Genomic DNA, 23,289 nt, shown 5'->3' with positions numbered 1-23,289 from the left:
GTGAATATTCTGAACATTATTATAATTTAGATTCCATTAGAAAAAAGGCAGCATTAGATATGTTCTATCAAAAATTACCATCATTAGTAAGCCAAAGTGTAATAAAAGATTTCCAAGAAGCATTACAACAAAATAAAGTTGCAGACACCTTAGGAGCACGAATAAGCATATTAAAAGCATGGATGCAGAAAAAATGTTTAGAACAAAAAACAGCACAAGATGCAAAAATTGATTTATGTTGTGACATCCTTTCTAACAAAGTAAATCAATATGGTTGTAAAGAAAAACAACAAAGTAAAAAGAAAATTTGGAAAAAACAAACTTATAAACCCAAATATAAAGAATATTATAAACAAGGGGAAAGAAAATATTTCCGAAATAGAAAACAATATAAACAAAAATATCAATCCAAAACAAATTATTGCCCATCGAATAAAAAAGACTGTAAATGTTGGATATGGCAAGAAGAAGGACACAAAGCTTATGAATGCCCGAAAAAGACTAAAAAAGAAAAAGAAACAAATATATTAAAAATTGCATACGACCTTGGATACGAACCCATAGAAGATTCAGATATAAATTCAGATATAGATATTTATGCATATACAACTGATTCTGATTCAGATGCAGGTACATAATCCTATGGGAAAAGTATTATTAGAACTTGAGGGAAACCTCATATCTAACCTATCTGGAATATACATTGCTAAAGCATACAATGGTATGAAAATACCATCTGAAGTAAACAATGATAAAGTATACAGTGATATGAATATATCACCAAAAGCATACAGTGATATGAATATATCACCAAAAGCATACAGTGATATGAATATATCACCAAAAGCATACATTGATATGAAAATTTTCATATCATCATTTGAAACAAACAAAATTCAGCAATTATTCAGGTACCCAAGAGACGCAAATATTCAATCCACAGATATATTGAAATGGAAGCAATCATGAAGCAAATCAAACACCAGTTCAAACAAAAAGAAGAGCAAGAAGCATCATTAGTCAGACAACTCGAAGCAGTCAGACGAGAAAAAGAACAACTACGACAAACAATACAAATTCTATCATCCCAATCAGTACCTAAAGAAGAAGCAGCTAGCAGTTCAACAACAAATCAACCGAAAGAAGAAATTCAAGAAATTTCATCCGATGACAGTCAGCCACAAACAATACTCAAGTCAGAAAAACAACCTATAACACAAAATCCAGAAGAATATCCACCACTTCAAGCAGATCACAAAAATTTAAAGAAATGGTACGTAATTTTCAACGGAGAAAACAAAGGAGTATATGACAATTGGGGAATTGCCAGTTCATATATTCTTGGAAGAAATATTATTCACAAAAGTTACAAAACAAAAAATGAAGCAGAAGCCGCATACAACGAAGCATACAAAGCAGTAATAAAAGATAACGTAGAATGTTCAAAAACAGTTCTCCTAACACCACAAAAACCTATGACTAGCTTCACACCACAAAAACCTGTATCCATCCCAAGATCCCTTAACCAATTAAATGCAAAAATTGCCCTTGAATCCATTCTATCAACCAAAGAAAAGGAAGCCATGAAAAAACCATCTGCCAAAAAATTCGCTGAATTATGGGATAGCCTCGTTTCCTACACCGATGTCCATTCTTTAATGGGCTTTTACCCAGTAGCCAGGCGCCCAGGCCCTAAAGCAGTTTTCCTAGCCGATTTATCAGATCCTATGACTTTATGGGATTATTTTATTCATGGATTCATCGGCACTATCTATCTAGAAGGCACCAATTTACACTGCATCAGCGAATTCCCCTCTGCTGTGCAAACTATCATCAGAAATTATAAAATACGCTTTGCAAAACAAGAAAGAGGATTATTCATCAAAATGCATTCTAGCTACCCAATTTTTGATGAAGATTCTCAACTAATTGTCCCAAGTATTACTTTTGCAAACATGGGAATAAGCAACGGCTCAAAACCAACAAAAGATGATGTACCCCGTGAATCACCAACACAAGAATATCTAATCTTTGCACTTGCCGGTGTTTATTTAGCATCATCACGCATTGGCAACGGTAAAGATCAAAGGTCAAGAATCAGAGTAAATTATGCTAGTAAAACTTTCATTATCTACTCTTTAACAGACAATGAAATCACTCCGGAAGCAATGAAAGCAATTGAAACATTCGAACAACCTTTCGAAAAATTTTCTCATCAACTGGCTGAATTACCCGATGATATCAAGAAACAACTTTGCAAACATATTATGCATGCTCCAAGACACAATTGCAGTCACTGTTCAGAAAACACAAAAGAAACACCATTCATGGAAGATTAACGTCAGCCATGATACAAGTAAACATTATTCAAAAACATGTCTTTTCGGAGGCGGGAGGAATGACGTAAGCAATGACATAAGAAGCCATTATTAAAAAGGATACATTATTGAAGACATGTGGCCTTTCAATATAGAAAGGATTTGTAATTATTTAGGTTTTGTCTTTTATAATTATTGTATGCAAAGTGTCGGTAGTATAGTAAAATAAAGTATGTAAGACCTTCAATACTCTAGGGGGCATTAATGTAAATAGGTTTGTCATATTGCAATCAACCGATTGCAATTCTATTATTGTACTCGGCTCCTTTGAGCCTATAAATAGGGCCTTTGCCCATATGGAATGGATAAGCTAAGTTTGAGTGTTTAAGATTTGAGTTGTTCTCAATCTTCTTCGGTTGAAATAGCTCGTCTATTTCTGAATAGCAGAACCCTATCCAAACATATCAATATATTCATATAAACATATCAAACCCAGACAATCAATCCATCGTCAATCCATTCCGACGCATCATTCAGGTATATTCTGTCTTAATTTAATTAATTCCGCCATGTTTTTCAATTTGGTATCAGAGCTACACACTTCCTTTTTCAATTTGGTATCAGAGCTACACACTTCCAACCGCCTAATTATTGTTCATATGATACTTTCTCGACCTGGAAGTCAGGCTAGTTTGGGGAGAATAGTCAATCCCGTTCTTCGACAACAACCTTTGCAGCTGGTTCACCTGAATCGGAGCTTCGCTGGATGTGATTGTCATCCTGCCGCCACTTCCCGCTAAGGGCATCGATACTTAAATTCTTCCTCAAGATATGCAGGGCATCGACACTTCGGTTCTTCTTCAAACTCTTGGATTGAACCCACTTTGTTACCTCTAGGTTTAATCTCTCATTCTTAGAAAAACTATAATCTAATCTCTATGGTAATTGTAATATGATTTTGGTGATTGAACGATTTCGTGTTCCAAAATCGATTTTGAAGCACAAACGATTTTTTGTTTATTTTCTGGTTTTCTTTGGTGTTCCAGATTTCGTATTCATATAAGTGTGTTTCTTTTGTGTGTATTTGTTCTTGGTTCCATGGAGAGAGGGGGGGTTAAGGGATAGTTCTTTTCTTTTCTTTTTATTTTTAAATCAAAATAGTATTTGAAAAAGTAGAAAAAATATATAAAAGAAAGTAAAAGGGTATAACCGTCTTTTCAAGTTTTTTTTGGACCAAAAACACAGAAAAACCTTGATTTTGGACCTTCTATGCAAGTGAATTTTTTTTGGACCCTATGCAAAGTTTTTTGAATACCACAAGGACCAATCGTAGAGTTTTGTCTTTATTATATTTGGTTATTTAAGTTTGAATTTAATAGTATATATATATATATATATATATATATATATATATATATATATATATATATATATATATATATATATATATATAGGGAAATCTCTAGAAAAGTCCTAAAAGTTTACCCTAATTTACGAAAAAGTCTCAAACTAAAATTTGTTTACGAAAAAGCATGAATTACCGATAAAAGTGGCGATTTGACCCCTTTTTTCCGGTTTACCGGTTTTATTACTTACATGTTTCACTAAAGTCCCATTATTTTACCCTAATTTGCGAATAAGTCCCAAAATAAAATTTACTGATGATTTGGCCATTTTCTTCTTGTAACATACATTTTATCGGTTTCATTGCTGATTTAGACATCTAGTCATTAAATTAGTTGATATAATGAATACGTTGGGTTATATAATGTCACATTTACTGTAAAATTTAATATTCATCTCATCGGCTCATTTGTGACTATGTATCTACGTCAGCAATGAAACCAATAAAATATGTGTTTCCAAGAAAAAAGGGCAGAAAATGAGTTGATGTCTGATAAAATGGATATATTGGGTTACATAAGATTAGATAGACAATTTGATAGTTCTTATAAACGTAAAAAATAACGCAATTGTTGTTAGTTTATGTAATTATTGTAGTCTTCGTTGGATGCATTTTATGTTCCAAAAAGATATACAATACATCAGGATATATCAAGTTTTATGCTAAACATAGCATTATATAACTCACCATATCCATCTCATCATCTTATTTTATGACTAGGCGTTCGAGTCAGCAATGAAATCGGTAAAATGTATGTTACATAGAGCAAATGGCCAAATCATTTTATTTTGGGACTTATTCGCAAATTAGGGTAAAATAATGAGACTTTAGTGAAACAGGTAACTAATAAAATCGGTAAACCGGAAAAAAGGGGTCAAAACGCCATTTTTACCGGTAATTCATGCTTTTTCATAAACAAAATTTAGTTTGAGACTTTTTCGTAAATTAGGGTAAAATTTTAGGACTTTTCTGGAGATTTCCCTATATATATATATATATATATATATATATATATATATATATATATATATATATATATATATATATATATATATATATATATATATATATATATAGGGAAGGGTTATTTGGAAAACAAAAAAAAACCCTAAAAATCATAAAAATGCATAAAAAATACTTCGAGATTACAAAACTTTTTTTTTTATTTTTTTATAAAAAAATCGTAGCTTTTCTAATAAATTCGCTGAAAAAATTAAAATAAAAAATCAAAATTTTTTTTTTTAAAAAAAAAATTTAATTTTTTTTTCAAAAAAAAATCAGCGAATTTATTTAAAAACATGCGATTTTTTCATAAAAAAATTAAAAAAAAAAGTTTTGTGATCTCTATGGATTTTTTTATGCATTTTTAAGATTTTAGGGTTTTTTTTTCCATAGAACCTAAACCTATATATATATATATATATATATATATATATATATATATATATATATATATATATTAATGTGTTATTAATGAAATAATTTATTTAATAAAAAATTTATTTTATTAATTTCAAAATTTAGATTATTTTATACGAATTGTCTTTTTATTGTATTTATTTATTAATATAAATTTTAATGTTCTTGTAACAAATTGCTTTTAGAGAAATTTATAAAACAAAAATAGTAAATTGAAAGGTTATATATACTATTAATTGTTAAAATGACGATGAACAGGAAACTTTTTTCTCTTTCATCTTTTGCCACCGAACTTCTTCTTCTCATTCAAACGCCACAATAAATTGTATTCTTCTCTTCCTTCTTATCCCACTTTTCCCACCACCGCCTCTTCCACCCAATCAGATGTTGCACCGCCATGGACATCATTCATTATCTTTCTCCTGTGATTAGATCTATTCTCATTCTGTAAGCTCCCTAGATATCAGTCGATAACCCTGCTCTCCTTTCTTCTTCGCTCTGCTGCTTCACCTCCGTTTAGACCAACGCTAGATAACCTCCTTCTGTATGCCAATATATATTGCTCATCTATTTTGCCCTAAATTTAACATTATCTCTTGCTTTGGTGGATTTTAAAATTGTTGTGCTTCTGTACGTGGGATATACTGCTCCTATTGAAGCCGTTCTGAGGAGTCAACCACAATTTAATGTCTGCTGGCTGCTCTGTTACCTCCCGTACCAGACCTCCCTTGCCTTATGCGATCACTGTCGAACTATCCCTGCAATCACTCTCCCCCTTTCAACAGATTGTGTTCTGCTTTTTTGGATTTTAATATATCTGCTATAAATTTTTTTTTTGTTTTTTTGCAGGTTTCAAAGAATTGAAAGGGACGAGGAAGAGTTTTGTTTCAATATTAGGTTGGTTTAGTGAATTCAAAGACACAGTTTTAGGTTTCATTGAAATTTGATTGTTTATTTTGTTTAATTTTATTAATGATATCTGTGGCTTCTGCTTATTTTAGGGATCGATTCACTACCCAACTGATCAGTTTATAACTTAAAGTTCCATCTTTGAAATATTTTCTTACAAATTAGATTTTATGTGTTTACTTACGTTGTTTTTTGCCCATGGTAGCCGCCAAATTCACAACACTTTATCCCAGCAGCCGATTATTCGATTCAAGCTCCATTACTTCCATGTTCCTTTCTGAGTTATCGATTGATGCCCTACCCATCTAATCAGATAAGTTTCTATTCTAGGTTCTTCTTCAATTTTGATTTCGATTAAAAACATCCCCTTCATCGTCTCTTATTCTGATCTTTACACACTCTACCACTGTGTATTCCATTACAACAAAATCAAATAGGCAGGGACAAGCAAAATCAGCTCATAATTTGAAGTCGATTGCTTCTGTCACCATTGGGGAAGAAGAATGCCAACCACCATCATCACGATGATCTAATACACAAATCCTAAATTTCAATGAGGTAAACTTTCAAAGATGGATTCTAAAGTTCTGATTTGCCTATGTTTTTTGCTCATTTGAAATATGGATTCAGGTTGCACACCAATTGTTTGATTTAAGTCCTGAAAGAAATTAACTCTTTTTAGATCAACAAAGGGGTTGATAATCTTATTTTCCTACATCCGCCTTGGAAACTGTTATTTTGGAGGTACGCTTTCTTTTTTCTTTGTATCTACTTTAACTTCCATCCAAACCTGTAGGCTAAAAGCAGACGACGTTGACAACGAGTGGAGGAGAGCGGGTGTCCGCTTCCGTAATTTGGTTGTTTTGTTCCTAAAGGTTTTTTTGTTCCTCCTATGTCACTTTTCTGTAATTTGTTATATCTTTCTTTCATGTGATTTGATTTGAGATGACGATTGATTCTCTGCGTATAGACAGGACAATAGATTTTGCTCATGGGTATCCAAGCTTTGCAGTCTTCGTGGGAGTGCTCTCTTCAAAGGAAAACCTGCAACTGTTGCTATTGTATATATAATATCATATTCATAGCCTATTTCACTTCTTTAATTTAATGGCTCAAATATACGAAATATCTTTTAAAATTGTTATTGAGGTTCTTTACATTTTTGTTGGTAGGTAGAGTTTGTTGGGGATGCCATGTGTTGGAACACACACATATTCTCTGCGGTTTCTGGTATGAAGTAATTATTTTGGTGAATGGTATTGTATGCATTTTTGTTACGATTACGATTAATTAGGTATAAACAATATATTGATTATTTTATTTTTATGTATTTTTAGGTGGAAGTGCATTTTGTAATGGGCAAAAAAATCATGTTAGGTGACACTGATAAGGTTGAACGATCTCTACTGGTGACTGGGTTTGGATATGACTCACCTTAGGATAATTGGCAAAATATGTTGGGTTATGAGCACTACAACATTCCTATGGTGTACATGCAAACCCTAAAGCTTTGGATCTAGTTTGTCTAATGAACATGCAATAATCATCCAAAGCCATAAACCCTAGATCTAGCATGTGATAATCAATATTAACATAAGAATAGGGTTTAGATCATACCTTGATTGTTGTGTAGTAATAACAATTTATTCCTTCTAGTAATTTGCTTCTAAAAGCTTAGAGTCACAAATGTCACTCATCTAATGGTTCACAAACACCAAGAGCAAGAGGATGAAGAAGGAGAAGAGGAGAGATACTAAAAAACGTCTAGAAACCCTAAGGAATCAGATGGCCACGTTTTTGGTGCCCTAGGGGTGCTTAAATAGTGAGGCTATTAGCGTTATCTAACAAGGAAACCCTAATTTGACTGCTTAGGCCCTAAGCAACCCATGGACTCCTCCTTTAGAGGCCTTGGACGATTTCTAATGGGTTTCCCCATAGAATTCGTCCACCCCTCTAATAAGAAGTCTATTAGCCCAATATTCAACTATCACACAATTGATAGTTCTAGTCCCCTAAGTTTAATTAATATCTTTTAGCCACAAAATTAATTCTTAATTAATTATTGACCAATATTAATTAAACAATATGATTTCTCCTTTAATATATTATTCATATAATATATTAATAAATCATAATTAATCCTCTCTCTCCGTAATTCATCCTATCAAGTTGCTTTGGTGAAGGCAACCCAAAAGGACCATGCACCATCGGGTCAAGTACATACCAAAATAGTTATGAACTTAGACACTAATCCAATAGTCTCCCACTTGGATAAGTCTAATAACTATTCTGCGTATGACTTCAGATCCTGATCCGCAAATCGTAGCTTTCAAAAGCCGCTGTCAACTCTGATCTTATCAGATACGCGTCCTTTAGATAAGGAATCATATATTCCTCCGTTCTAGATATCATATAGACGTGAGACATGGATTGAAATAATTCTCTCAGTCTATGTGCTGTTTCTCGATTTCTGATTTACGACGACTGACTAATTGAACAAATCAAATTAGACCTGGCCCGGCCGAGCACTTTCCTTTGTCATCACTAAATCATCGAGGGGCCTACAGATATCGCTTTTATCCCACATTGGGTAAAAGGAACGGATAAACTTCGACTCAATGCTCGCTTGTACTTACTCACCGAATCACACACAACAATACGTTTTATAACACCAAGTTACTGGTGCGTTTACATATTATCAATATATACCCGACTCGTAAGATACAACTCACACATCTTGGTTTCAAGAATATAAGATATTATCGTCTCACCAATCACTCATGATAAAATCCATGAAGTGATCCAAGTGAGCGTGGGTTTAATCCAATGCTCAAATCATATTCGTAAGCACTCATGAACGTTGTAGCAAACCTGTGCTATGTCTAATACACTTTAGACAATCTACACACCAATTCATGACAATCTTCTTTCATACCTACTCCCAAAGTATGAGCGACTGTGGAACATTCAAATAATTCGATTATTCTCAAATAACTCAATTATTTAGGAAGTCAAAACATGCAAATTGAAACACAAGAATAATACTAATCTTATATGGCTCAAACCTTTGAGTATAAATAAAACACCTTTTATTTAATCACCATATTGATTACTCGTTATTTGTTGTTTCGGTTAATCAACTTCTTACTTGAATTATAACGACAATTGTCCCATGCTCTTAGCATGCACACTATGTTTACTTATGGTCCTTACTCTGTGAAATAGTATAATTGAATAACATTTTCAATCACACTTATTTTACAATTCCCAATCCTAACCACAATTGTAAGAATACCAAATTCTTGCCACTTATAGAATATGTTAGATTCTAACACTTTATGCAATGGTCCTTTCGTAATGTCATGGCACAAAAATCACCAAGACTCGGCCAATGAAATTACAAAGTCTTCTATTGGAGATTGTTGCAAGACAATTCCATAGTCATGAAGTCTCACATTCAAAGTACATTCCTTTGAATATCCTTCTTGCATAAAAGTTTCTAATCTAGACATAGATCCTTAACGTCCAACTCCCAATAAGGAAACATTTCCATATTTGCCATATGACAACTCATTATTAATAGAATCATATCTAATAATAATAATGTCAATATGGTCCTTCCATTACTATACTTCCAACTGTTCACAAGCGACCAATCCTTGGCGAACCTTAGATTATCCTTGACAGTTGTTTAACTAATTCAGTCAAATCCGATTCTAGTCTTCTTTCCTTCTTAATGCCCTAGGCAATTGGAAAATTTTAGAACGGTCGAATATTACTACGACATGATACTTTACCAGTCTTTTGCTATAATATTTTTATTTGCCATGTTCTCACGATTCGAATTATGAAAAGGGATGCCGTAATCATAATCGAGTGTGAGAACGCAACAAATATTTCCATATATATATATATATATATATATATATATATATATATATATATATATATATATATATATAGAGAATTCTCTTACGTTGAATCCTTTCAACATAACATTCATATATCTTTTTGACTAAATTTGATTAAAATTTCTCGATCTAAACCTTTAGATTTGAAACGAAGTATAACATTCTCTCCCTTAATTATAGCAAAACAACTTTTCAACCTATGCAAATTTGCAAAGTGAAACTTTTGTTTTCTATAATTAATATTGCTAACTTGCAATAATAATCATGCTCCCACTAACATGATGATTATATCCATACTAGTATAACATTTATACTCCCACTAGCTTTGACACGTATTCAGAAAACAATTGGACTTCTTAAAGACAATACTTATCGACTTTCCAAAGTTCATATTTCCAATGCGTTATGCTTTGATAAGCTTTTATCTAAGCATCTCAAACTCATACACCTTACTTTAGACAACTCACATGTATGTCTAACCAATTCCAGAACTTATAGCAATAAGTCTCGATTGTTCAAACTAATTGCCAAATCTCACAATTCGAACTATGAAAAGGGATGTCGTAATCATAATCGAATTTGAGAATGCAATTTACATAATCGCTATCTCCTTAAAATCTCTCTTAGTGAAAGCGTTTCCTCACAATCATTTTCATGAAGGAGAGAAACCTTATGACACTTAGATTTTATGGTGCATGTGTTCCTATCCATGCAAATTTGTCATAAGCATAATCGTAAGATAATGTTTGTGACAAATTCAACCTCTTATGGACAGAACTTGTTCATTCTTAATTTCTTGCCATCAAGGGTCCCACCATTGCTTCCAAGTTATTTAGCAGCTCACCTATGTCAGTCAATGTACTTTCATTGATCAAGGTGTTTGCCCTTATGCATTCAATTGAGAACTCGTAGAACTCATATGCATAATCACTCAACTGGATTGGCACAGAAATAAAAATTTTATCAACACGATAGGTTACAATCCTCAAGTCGTGTGCTAGTGTTTAATAGGTTTACTTCTTGATTTGTTCTTGAAACTTTCCAAGATCTTTAGACTCTCACTGACCTCTCGACATATAAGATTCTCTTGTCGAGAAACATTTCTTGACATAACAAATATTCAAGAGTCAGTGTATGTCTTTATCAAGACAAACCTACACACAATTTGGTATTAGCTGGTCTTTGTCTTATCCAAGACATCACAACTTACCAAAATGTGCAAATGTAGAAAATTCCTACTTAAGATTATGTCACTCAATTCACAGTCTTGGAGTATGACTCTAAGACTTGATATTGGAACGAAGTACGATACATCTTATTGACTTAACCATTTCTACAATTCACCATTCCTCTTCTTAGCCAAACTAGTGCACTAAGGTATCCTTAGAGGATGGATTGTAATATGGTTCCTACAATAACCAAGACGATCATAAAACACGATACAAAAGTACTCTCCCTTCTTCTTAGATTGGAGAAACTTTTATCTTTCTGCCTAATTGTTTCTTCTTATTCGTTCTGCTATTCATTGAAACTTTTCAATGATTTAGAATTACACTTAATCTTGTAAGCATAATCACGTTTACTAGACTTTTAGTAAATCATGACGAATAAACTTATCGTTCTTTGTGGTGGACTTGACCAGTGCACAACATTGTGTACCAGATCTCCTAGTCCTTCACTTGACTCACATACTTATGTGAACAAAGAATTAGTTTCAATTTCCCAAATACAAAGGTTTTCATTCATCACACAATACCAGTTGCATGATTCCAAGTTTCTGTCCAATTGAAACTTGGGTGATGAGAAACTTTCCTCATTTGGTAAACTTCTGACATTACCACAAATAACGTAACTAAGAATCAAATCCATTCACAATATTGCTAACAATAGAACTATTCAAATACCAATTTTCATAAAATTCATCGCAAAGAAATATAAATAAGATAAATCAAAATTTATTTTATTGCGGAAAAATATTGTCCTTACAATGCGATTACAAATGAAAACTATGTAAATATTACTTAGCAATCTATCCTAACTCAAAAGTAGTAGCTCAAACAATCCGATCTTTGAGTCATGCGATTAAGATCCATTTCTTCATGACCAGATTTAGCTCACTTCTTTCCTTTTAAGCTTCCTTCTTCTTTGATTCTACAAAACACCAAATGTAATCTTATCACATCATGTATTAAGAATCTAAAAATAACTTAATAGAGTTAGATAGTGGATTTTACCTGATGTAGAGTCATACATTTTGACTCTCCCATCTCTTAGATCTCTCAGGTAGTCAGGGCAGCTTCATAGCCAATGCCCCCTCTTTTGGCAGTTTAAACATATGGATTCTTCTTGGAATGGTACACGAGACTATCTCAGACTCAGCCTTTCTCTTGCGTAGAGAAAACTTTTCTGGACTTCCAATGTTACCATTTCCCATAGAGGGTTGGGATATTGATTTACCAGACAAGTTTGCCGACTAGTGCGCCAAATCATTCATAATTTAGCAGCAAATACGCAAATAAGTCAAATCAATAAGGGTCATGTTGTGGTTCATCATATAGTACTCTCTAACGAACTTACATATGATTCGGTAAGTGACTGAAGAACCAAGTCAACAACCAACTTCCTTGAGACATTGACACCTAACATTCCCAAACTATCAATATGTTACCTTTTATTCAAGACATGAGCACATATAGACTTTCCATTTTCATGTCTTTTGCCAATAGGGTTTGAGCGACCTTGAACTTTTCAAGTCTTCGAACACGTGGGTCAGGGAGAATTATTGGAGGAGGTGGAGGAAGATAAGCATGATTTCTCATTCCACAATCCAATCGTGGAACATCATCTTCATGTGGAAAACTTTTTCCAACGGATTTAGGAAGACCATAGTTGTCAGACTTTGACATCTATGAAACGGGAGAAAATTCAAGTTTAGTTGATTGAGTCCTTAATAAAACACCCAAATGAGATATTAAGGCTAGGACCCAACACAATATCCTACAAATTGGAAGAGGGATGCCGTAATCCAACTCGCAGAACATTTGAAGGTAGGTAAATGACGATTTACCAATTTCCACCATGAAAAACGAAAAAAGGTTAAGTTTTAAATGAATTGAAACTCCTAGATCTGTTGAGATTCATTGAACTTTTCAATGTCATGTTTAATCTCGATTATGCCCTTCAATTGTGACTGGGATGCCGAGGATCACAAATAAGGTGTGAATAACCATGCTAATGTACGTGGTGCCCTCAATGTTACAGTCACCTAATCGACGTGCCGGTTAACCACACACGCTCCATCGATCTATGACAAACATCAAGTCATCCTTCGCTACCAATGCCAAACCCAACTTAGTGTTCCGGTTAACCACACATGCTCCACTAATTGTCTCGACAAGGGTACAAAGTGTAATTCCATGGAATTGCATCGATTTCACTTTTTCCTAAAGTAACTAAGATTTGGGAATTTTATAAAACATTTAGTTACTTTATTCATTATACTTTTAATGATGAGAGGGTTCGCCCTATCCTACCCGTTCGGCTAACGACCCTCCACTAGTCAAGAGTGCGGTGGGTAAGAGTGGATACCCATTCAATCGCCATTTTATAGGCAATTTCCTTAAACACCCCTTATAGACCAGCTTCGTGAATGAGGCCTACCAACGGTAAGACTAGCAGTTTAAGTTATACATATATAATATTAGACCTTTAATGTTATATATAGTATAGGGTGTATTTTACACTTTTTAAAATACTAGATGGGTTAATTTAATAAATTATACCTTTTAATTTAATTAAACATAAACCATGTCAAAATGGATTTATTAACTTTCTTTTAATTATACCTTTAATTAACTTAATAAAACCATAAGGGTGTAATTTGAACTTTTTCAAAACTAGGGTTTTAGAATTTAACATTTTAAAATCAAACTTTTAATCAAAATTTAAATTCCAAAACTTGAGGGCAAGTTTTGAAACATTTCAAAATATTAGGGTTTAACTATTTAAATTTCAAAACTAAAACTTTTAAAGTTGAAATTTAAAACTATGAAACCTAAAGGGAGAAAATTGAAACTTTTCAAATTTTATCAAGAACATTCTAGATCAATAATTCAAATAAGGCAATTAACAATTAATTTGGTTATCTAATTTTGACCTAGTCCAATTACTTGCAAGACAATTCACCAAATAACTAAAATAATTATACATTATCATATAAGACAACAAATATTTGATTAATTGGCAATCATCTACTATTTTGGAAAGGATATTCACCCAAAATCAATAAAAAATCGGATTTTACTAATTAAAAACGTTTATGGTAATTATCCCAAGCCAAAAAGGCAAGAAAATCGTGAAATTAAGCTGACATACCCTTGGACTCGTCGAGTCCACAATGGAACTCGTCGAGTAGGACCTACTCGTCGAGTCCATTCATGGACTCGGCGAGTCTGGCAGTCAGAACCCAGAAAAATTGATTTTTTTAAGCAAGCAATGAACAATTAAGCATCAATTCATCATACAAACAGCCTAGGCTCTGATACCACTGTTGGGTTATGAGCACTACAACATTCCTATGGTGTACATGCAAACCCTAAAGCTTTGGATCTAGTTTGTCTAATGAACATGCAATAATCATCCAAAGCCATAAACCCTAGATCTAGCATGTGATAATCAATATTAACATAAGAATAGGGTTTAGATCATACCTTGATTGTTATGTAGTAATAACAATCTATTCCTTCTAGTAATTTGCTTCTAAAAGCTTAGAGTCACAAATGTCACTTCTCTAATGGCTCACAAACACCAAGAGCAAGAGGATGAAGAAAGAGAAGAGGAGAGATACTCAAAAACGTCTAGAAACCCTAAGGAATCAGATGGCCGCGTTTTTGGTGCCCTATGGGTGCTTAAATAGTGAGGCTATTAGGGTTATCTAACAAGGAAACTCTAATTTGACTGCTTAGGCCCTAAGCAACCCATGGACTCCTCCTTTAGAGGCCTTGGACGATTTCTAATGGGTTTCCCCATAGAATTCGTCCACCCCTCTAATAAGAAGTCTATTAGCCCAATATTCAACTATCGCACAATTGATAGTTCTAGTCCCCTAAGTTTAATTAATATCTTTTAGCCACAAAATTAATTCTTAATTAATTATTGACCAATATTAATTAAACAATATGATTTCTCCTTTAATATATTATTCATATAATATATTAATAAATCATAATTAATCCTCTCTCTCCATAATTCATCCTATCAAGTTGCTTTGGTGAAGGCAACCCAAAAGGACCATGCACCATCGGGTCAAGTACATACCAAAATAATTATAAACTTAGACACTAATCCAACAAAATAATGATTAAAACTACCTGTATGTGGCTTCAAGCATCTGATGTTTAATTTCAATTGAAGCATTAAGTGTGTGTTTTGTATGCAGGTTTAACATGGTACTTTGCTGGATAATAATGGTATTCAGAAGCTCCATCTAAATAGTACTGATATAGGTAATGAAGTTACATTCTCATCTATTTTATTTACAAAATTTGAAAATTTCAATATGTTAATTGTTGTGTGAAAGAGTCTGATGTATTTCCATGTTGCAGGAAGCGACAGACTATTGCTGAGCTGTTAAACAAGAACTCAAATTTGCTCAAACTTGAAACTCAACAACAATTTTATTGATTATTGTGTAAGTTTTTTTTTTCTTTTATCATCTGTTTTTTTTAAACAGAGACTTACAAATGACCATTATCGTTATATTTTATAGCATTAACTTTAGCATTATGTGAAGGCTGATATCATTTTTTTTAAATTTACTCCCTCCCCTTTACCATTATCGTTATATTTTATCATCTACCCCTTTCTTACAGTTCTGTGTCTCAAGTAAATTTACTTTTCCGCCCCTTTCTTGGAGGACTGTTGAATGTACTCGCGTCGTTATCCAATATAGCATCTTACTTTCGTTTGCTTATTCTAATTTTTTAAAATTTTGTAATATTTTTCCTTTTTATACCATCATACGTACAAACTACGATGCTATTGTGGATAAAACTTTATTACGAATGAACTTTTTCTATATCCCATTTTATATTCAACTTTTTTTGTCTAATATTTCAGTTTGAACATCAAGCTTGGGGCAGGTGACATTAGTTTTTAATAATGATTTATTCTATGTCGCATGAACCTGTAGTAAGGTACCACAATTTGATGTTCATTACAGTAGGGATATATAATTGCTTTCAATATTTTTTTAGCTATAAGGAATGTGTAACAAATGGGCTTCTTTTGATTTCCTTGTAACAAACCTTTTTCTTTCTTTCATTTTCATCATACACCATTGCTTACAAACCTTTACAGCCTTTTGCATTAATTCATTGCAAGATCAGCCAACTATATTTAATTTGGTATTTTAAAAAAAATTCCCTTAGCGCCAACGGCGCGGCTAATTCCTACTAGTTATAATGAAAATTTAAAATTTTGGAGGGAAATATATATTTTGAAAATTTTGTCGTTAGAAATACAGTTGAAAATAGAATCAAATAGGAAATGAATCACAATTAATATTATATTTCAATATAAATATAAAGGGATAATGACTTAAAAGGGTAATATATTTTTCGATTTGTACATATTTGGTCACTGAATTTTTTTTTTTCGTTCACAATTACACCTTCAACTTGTTAAACTGTACACATTCAGTCCTTATGACCGGTTACTCCAGGTTACCCGGTAAAAATGACTTAATAATGTAATATATTTTTCATTTTGTACACATTTAGTGCTTAATATTTTTGTACACATTTAGTCATTAATATTTTTTTTTTGTAAAATAAGTCATTTTTGTTTTTGTACTCATTCAGTATTTACGAATGATTTTTTTAGGCTTTTCTCACAACATCTTACGTGAGACAATTATTAACGACGTGTTTGGGGCTTTTGATTCTTATGTCACTCGCGATCTCGACTACTTGGTTGCTTAGATCATGTGTTCTGAACGTCATAACTTCTTCATACGATATCAGATTTTAACGATTTTTATATCCATGCGTTCGTGTTTTAGTTTACTACAACGTTCGTTTAAATTGCTCCCGTTAAAAAGTAATATATTTTTACTTACAATCTTTATATTCATATGTTTTTTATGAATGCATGTATGAATATTTTTTTATAAAATCGTAAGTAAAAATATATTACATTTTAACGGGAGCAATCTAAACGAAGGTTGTAGTAGACTCAAAAAACGAACACGTGGATATAAGGATCGTTAAAATCTGATATCATATGAAGAAGTTACGACGTTCAGAACACAAAACATAAGTCAAACCACAATACCTACACAACCATGCAGTCGAGATCGTGATTGACATAAGCATCAACAACCCCATGCACTTCATCAATGATTGTCTCACGTAAGATGTCGTGAGAAAATCTAAATAAATCATTCATAAGTATTGAATTAGTACAAAAACAAAACCGACTTATTTTGAAACAAAAAATATTAAGGATTAAATATGTACAAAAAATATTAAGGACTAAATATGTACAAAAAATATTAAGGACTAAATGTGTATAAAATGAGAAATATATTACCCTATTAAGTCATTTTTCCCGGTAGAGTAATCGGTCATAAGGACTGAATGTGTACAGTTTAACAAGTTGAAGGGGTAAATGTGGACCAAAAAAAAACTCAATGACCAAATGTGTACAAATCAAAAAATATATTACCCCTTTAAGTCATTATCCCAAATATAAAGTGATAATAGTGTTGAGATTGTCTAATAAAGGAAAATAACTTTTTCATTGCAATGAAATATATATTTTTGTCATTTTGTGTATACATTTTAGGGAAATCTTCGGAAAAGTCCTAATATTTCACCCTAATTTACGAAAAAGTCCCAAACTAAAATTGGTTTATGAAAAAGTCCCGACTATCGGAAAAAATGACGATTTGACCCTTTTTTTTCCGGTTTATCGGTTTCAATACTTACTCGGTTTCATTAAAGTCCCATTATTTTACCATAATTTTCATTAAAGTCCCATTATTTTACCATAATTTGGGACTTATTCATAAATTATGGTAAAATAATGAGACTTTATTAAAACCGGGTAAGTAATGAAACCGGTAAACCGGGAAAATAGGGCCAAATCGTCATTTTTATCGGTAATTGAGACTTTTTCGTAAGCAAATTTTAGTTTGAGACTTTTTTGTAAATTAGGGTAAAATATTGGGACTTTTCTGGAGATTTCCCTACATTTTATAACTAAACTTAAATTTTTTTGTTTAAAAAGGCATTTTTACCTATTATAGTATCTCTAGTGGTTTATCTTTTTAAAAGATATTATTACTCATATTTTATGTTAAAAGAAACATCATTAGACTTATATTTTCGTTCAAGATTTACTATTAAACTATATTTTGTATACATCAATTAGTTTCATATTTTTCATTCATTATCAATTTTCCTATCATTTTCTTCGGGGGAACATAATTCCATTAATTTACAAAATGATAAATCATTAATTTTACAAGTTTATTTTTTTAAAAACAGCTCGTATTATCATGCATAAAATATAAACAATATGTACAAAAATAATAAATCATTAATTTACAAAATGATTTTTTGTTGTAATAAAAGAACCTTTCTACACGACTTTGTAATACATAAATTAGACGAATGGTTCCTATGGTTTTGAATAATCCAAGTATTTGGTCCTTCATTTTTTTCTTTAACTCATACCATCTTTATAATTTTTATGTGTTTCAAAATAGTTGAAAGGACTATTTTCCCCTTGGTAATACTTTTTAGTAATTTTTAAAATCTTATTTTAATTACTATATTGAATAAATTATTAAATAAGAATATCATACCTTTTCCCCACATCCCTTCCCACCCTATTCCTCCCAACTCTTTATGGTCTCACCAACACTACGTCTATTGACCGGAAAATTTGTCATCGCTTCCTACTGCCCCTTAAACCACCTGCAGTTACATTGACATCCACCCAATCACGACGCTTCCAACCTTAATCTAAAATCTACAAAAAAAAAAAAAAAAAAAAAAACCCTACTATATCTTCGTAGTCAATATATAAGCTTTGAATTTAACCATTTGTTTTATCTCTTCAAATATTTGATCCTTATTTTCTAGGGCTGGCAAATACGTACCACCACGGAGAACCAACCAACATGTTACCAACCCAACCAATAAAATTGGTAGCCAACTTTTTTGGTAACCAATATATTTGGCTGGTAATACCATACCAATTAAGTAATCTTGGTACGGTAACGGTATGAAATTTTGGATACTACGGTTGTACCGTACCAACCAATATATATATATATATATATATCAATTCTTAGTATTTTCATGTTTTAATTAGAGTAACAACTATAATTACACTAAAAGCAAAAGTGATACCAAAAGAAGGGATGAACGTAAGTCCACAACTTCATCTCAAATTCGCGTTTAAGATGAGTTTTTGCCCTTAATTTCCGATTCTCGCAATTCTTCTGTAATTGGCAATTTCAAGTTGTATTAATTAAAAATTTTGGTATATACCAATACCAATTTGTACCAACCAAATATGTTGGCGGCCAAATTAGTTGGTACCAAATATACTTGGTACGGTACCGGTAACTAAATTACTCTGCCAACTATAATTGGTACGGTACACGGTTTGGAGGAAAAAAGATCGGTACCGTACCAATTCCACCCCTATTATTTTCTATTAATAATCTCTGCCAACGTACACACCATTTTCACAAAAATGAATAGAGAAAATGGATCATTTATTGTATTTTTATAAAACAAGACCATAACTATACCTCGTTTTTGGAAAAAAAAGGAGGGTTTCGGTCTGCCCACCAACTATGTTTCGCTAGAAATAAATCATTTTGGGGAGTCAACATCCCATCGTGCTAGCTTCTCAGTCATTGACTAGCAACTTTGCCATCTGAAGAATCTAACGATATGTATCATCAACTCTAGCAGCAATAAAATGACTTTTAAAGAGTCCTCCGTGAAGAAACCTTTTTCCAAATTGGGAGTAAGGAGGTTTTTGATCACTACAAGAAAAACGCGATTTTGCTAGGGAAGGATTCCATTGCGAAAAGCTGAAATTCCGTTGCAAAGGACGAATAGCGACGAAATTTGCGACGACCGAGTTTTGTCCCAAAAAACCTCGTAGTGAGCGTTTGCTAGGGAAACAATCATTCCGTCGCAATTGTAACAACGAAATGAAATCCGTGGTAGATGGTATTCCGTCGTGTATTCCGTAGTAGGATTCCATCACAAATTCCGTTGTAGTTAATCCCTTGCAAAATCCGTTGTGATGATTCCCTAGCAAATTCCGTGGTGGTGAATCCCTAGTAAATTCTGTGGTGGTCATTCTCTAGTAAATTCTATGGTGGTGAGTCCCTAGCAAATTCTGTAGTGATAAATCCCTAGCAAATTATGTGGTGGTGATTTCCTTGTAAACTTCGTGGTGGTCATTCCCTAGTAAATTCCGTTGTGGTGATTCCTAGCAAATTTCGTCATGATGAATCCCTAGCAAATTCCGTTTGATGACTTCCTAGCAAATTTCGTGGTCATGAATCTCTTGCAATTTTCGTGGTGTATATTATATATCAGATTCCATATGGACCAATGGATAATTTGTTTATAAATTAGAGCCAAATTATTTTGTTGTAATATATAAAAAACAAAAATAACAAAAAAAATCAAAACCATTATATCATAAAATAATACAATAATTATTTATTACATGGAAAAAAGAAAGTTGCTAATCTAAAATAAATACTCTGTAATAAACATATATCAATACACTTTATGACCTAGTAGCTTAGTGTTGTTGTTTTGTAAAGACATTAATAACATGCAATGTTGTTTGAGGTTGTTTTTCAAGATGCCCGACCCTTGCTTTGTTTTCTTCTTGTTGGGCCTTCATCATTTCTTTAAGCTCTTCGTTTTGCTCATTTTGTTTATGTTGGGTCATATTTTTGTGGTTTATGTTGGGCTTATAGTGTTCTTAATCTTGGGCTTAAAGTGTTATTATGTTAATGGGCCTGTATGTGTTTACGGTTAGATGAACCGTAAACACATAGTGTTTAAGGTCATAATGGGTTGGGCTTTTGGGTATTGTACTCAGTATATATAGAATTGTATTCAGCTGTTAAGAGTTTAATTATTACTCATTGTTTTTGGTTCACGGCTGCTTCTAGTATTCTCATGTACCAGACGATTTATTGTTAATAGAATCGTGTGCATTGGAAGTTATTTCATGTTCTTGAATCACTATTTGGTTTACATTCCGCATTCACTAAATAGTTTGATTGATATTGTTTAAGATCTATTGTTTTGAGACTTACAATTGGTATCAGAGCCTCTAACGGGCATCAATCGCATTTAAGAACCTTGGAATCGTTTTTGCTGCTTTTGGGAGTATTAAATTATTAAAAAGAAAAATTATAATCTTAAAAACTTTAGATTTTTATTGATTATTATTCATGTGTTCTTCATAAAATTGATCTTGACATTCTTCGTGTTCATCGAAATTTTAGATACATCCTTCTAATTTATCGGGATTAGACTTGAACTGATATATCTAATTCACGAATCTTAAGGGTGTTGGATAAAATTTCAAAATAACAAATCAAGGTTTACGGAGGATATTTTTGGTCAAATTTGGAGTTTCCGGTCAAAGATAAGCATAAAGGGTTTACGGAGTTTATTTGGTCAAAATTTGGGAGTTTACGGTCAACGATTAGTGTTTTCGGAGGACATTTAGTAAAAGTTCAAGTTTACGGTCAACGCTAAGCCTAAAGGGTTTTCGGATACGTTTACGGTCAATATTTGATTATTTTTGGTCGTTTTCGGAGTTACTAATTTAAAATCAATACACCAGTTCAATGCATCAAGAGTTGGACTTGATTATAGGGACCACCACTTGTATTCCTCGACTCTTGTCTGCCGAAGGATTTCCGGAATGGAAATTCAGAATTGAAAAATACATTAAAATGAAGGATCCTAAGATATGGAGAAGCATTCTCAGAGGTCCAGTCAGTATTACAATTGTGGATGACAAAGCTAAAACTGTGATTGATAAGAAGATAGAGGACTACACAGATGAGGATTTCGAAAAACTTGAAGAACATGACAGAGCTCTTGCTACCATTACCATGGCTTTATCTCCTAAAATCGCTCAAGGATTTAGGAAATACACATCTGCAAAGGATTTATGGGAAGCTTTGATTGAGGTTTATGAGGGAAATGAGGATATGCGACAGAGCAGACATGATTTGCTTCGACAAAAGTTCAACCTGTTTAATCACGTTCTAGGGGAATCTCTGGAAGTTCAACTGCAAAGGTTTATTACCCTCACCACTGAGATGAGCACCGCTGAAATTAATCTACCTCACTCAGAGATTAACAAGAAGCTACTGAATTCTCTTCCACGTAGTTGGGACATGAATGTGGAAGTAATCAAAAAGACTAGAGATCTGAGTAAGCTTACCCTTGCTGAAGTAATGGCCATTATCAAGGCGTGTGACATTGATGATAAGCAACGTGAAATCAACCATGTTAATTCCTACTCTTCTGCAAATCTAGCAATCTCATCAAATAATGCTTTCTCAGCTCAACAAACCTACTCTGCTCAACGTACTGTGCCTCATCAATCATTGGCATCCTCAAATTCTTCTAGCTCAAATGCTAAAGTCACAGCCACAGCTCAGACCTCATGAATTTCTAAAGAAGCTGAAGAGAACATGGTTTTAATGGTTGGGTTTATGAATTGTTACAATGCTCTTCTGGCAGGAGATTTGGTACCTCCAATCATGGTTGGGGAATTGGATCAAATTCATCCTGAGGACGTGGAAGAGATGGACATCACATGGCAAATTGCTATGGCAGTGTTCAGGGCAAAAAAGCTTACTCGGCGCACATGGAAGAACAATTGGGGAATAAACATGGAGAAGAAGGTGGGGTTCAACAAATGCAAGCTACGGTGCTTCAACTGTCACGAGCCAGGTCATTTTGCTCGTGAATGCACCAAGCTAGACACCAGGAACAATCCAGATAGGACGATGGTAACAGCTGGGAACAACAGAGGAGGTACGGCCAACAATGAGACAACTAACTTGGCAATGTTGGCACAGAGCTTCAACTGGGAGGATCAGATGCAGACCCTAAATCTAACAGGACATGAAGCAGCCAACTTGGCACAGATTAGTGAAAACTCAAAGGTGAAAGAAGCTGAAGAAGAGATGATGGAACTGCAATTCGCTTTCATGGTCTCTACCACACTTGCCACAAAAGAGGTCAGTGAA

The 23,289-nt window shown here is 33.1% G+C and overlaps 1 long non-coding RNA gene across 1 annotated transcript; it reads left to right on the top strand.

The window, feature by feature from the left end:
• Nucleotides 1–7,221: 7,221 nt before the first annotated feature.
• Nucleotides 7,222–15,989, top strand: LOC145136196 (uncharacterized). The gene is made up of 5 exons (XR_013720291.1): nt 7,222–7,281; nt 7,389–7,442; nt 15,400–15,466; nt 15,566–15,651; nt 15,877–15,989. It is a non-coding gene; the product is annotated as an uncharacterized LOC145136196 (long non-coding RNA).
• The last annotated feature ends 7,300 nt before the right edge of the window (nt 15,990–23,289 follow it).

Source organism: Lactuca virosa, chromosome 9 (assembly GCF_052849685.1).
Source record: "Lactuca virosa cultivar CGN04683 chromosome 9, Lactuca_virosa_CGN04683_v6, whole genome shotgun sequence".
Classification (NCBI taxonomy): Eukaryota; Viridiplantae; Streptophyta; class Magnoliopsida; order Asterales; family Asteraceae; genus Lactuca; species Lactuca virosa.
This window is presented reverse-complemented; position numbering and strand designations above follow the sequence as displayed.